Source organism: Chrysochloris asiatica, unplaced genomic scaffold, assembly GCF_000296735.1.
Source record: "Chrysochloris asiatica unplaced genomic scaffold, ChrAsi1.0 scaffold00040, whole genome shotgun sequence".
In the NCBI taxonomy this organism is placed as follows: Eukaryota; Metazoa; Chordata; class Mammalia; order Afrosoricida; family Chrysochloridae; genus Chrysochloris; species Chrysochloris asiatica.
The window spans coordinates 17464292-17465850 of record NW_006408558.1 but is presented as its reverse complement, the minus strand read 5'-3'; positions in this window follow the sequence as shown (position 1 = coordinate 17465850).

The following is a 1559-nucleotide window of genomic DNA, read 5'->3' as shown; positions in this document are numbered from 1 at the left end:
CTGGTAGTTTCAAACTGATGACCTTGTGGTTTGCAGCCCGATTCATAACCACTACGCTACCAGAGCAACGCAAAAGTAGCATATGCCATTTTAGCAGAATGACTGGAAGTGGATTATAAAAGTTTTTGAGGATGCAGGCCACTAAGAATTTTGCTAGATACCACATTTTCTGCAAAAACAACATGCCGGCTATTCCATACCAAAGGAAATGAGTCAATGAATTCAGCTCGATAACCAATGTAAAGTTCTGTTGCTCACCCGCAACAAAAAACGGATTTTCACCAATTTTGCTTTAAATTGCTTGTTATTCAATTTTACTGCTTGTTTATAACAAATGCTATAATTATGAGGGAACAAATGAAAAAGTTTCATAAAAGAAAATGCAATGATCAGAAAACAATTATTATAACAAATTACTATGGTTTATTTTTAGATAGAACTTTTCTCTCTAACATGTCATAATTAAGAACATTTCTTTCTGTTCTTTGTCTTCAACAATTCTTCAATGATTTCACCACAATGAAGCTGTTGAGCAATATTTGTTGTTGTTGTTGTTGTTGTGTGCCATCAAGTCAGTTCCAACTCATAGCAACCCTGTATAGGGTTTCTAAGAGCAGCTGGTTTGAACTGCTGACCTGTGCTTATCCTATAGTGCCACATCAAGGCTTCAACAATATCTACTTCCATACATTGTAAGGATAATGAATTGAGTCTGGAATCTCTGTTGTATGTTGAGAATGTTTTATCTTCTTTAGCGATGAAAATGAGTGTTCTTTTGTGCATCGACTGAGAGAGAGCATGAGAGCAAAGCAGTTTCAACATTGGAATGCACATTGTATTGTCCTCTGTTATGGAACTATGCACGTCTAAACTTGCCTTTCCTGCATCTGTAAACTTCCTTCTCATGCAAGAGTGAAATTGACTGACATCTCTGTCAGGATTTATACTTAAGTTATCTGGATAAGACTGCTTTCATTTCTCAGATGCCACATTGTTTCAGAAGGAAAATCTATTTGAAAGAATTGCATATACTTTGACCCTTCATTTCACGTAATATTCAAGTGTGCCAATGATGGTGGGAGTACTACTGTGGCGCTGTGGGTTAATGCGCCTGACTGCAAAGCTGTTTGAATTGCAAGGTCGGCGGTTCAAGCTCACCAGCTGCTCCTTAGAAACCTTATACAGGGTCGCTATGGGTTGGAACCAACTTGACAGCACTTAACAACAACAACACAAAAACACTCAGGAATGTATAATCATTTAAACAAACAAAGGACACATTCTGCAAGCCTGCCTCTTAACTGCCAGCACACCGCCTTTCTCTTTCCATGAGTCTGGAGTCCTCAGCTGCTCTCTCTCTCCATGCCATCATCTCTGCCTCCATCTCTGCAGACAGTACATAGTTGAGTGTGGCTGTGTGTCAAAATGTGTCTGCATTGTGTAGATGTATTTGTGCAGAGTGTATTTGATAGTGTGTGTGTTTGACTATGTCCAAGTGTGCCTGGGTTGTGTGAACGTAAATGGCTGGCACTGTGTGTGTGCGTGTGTCTGTGTCAGGG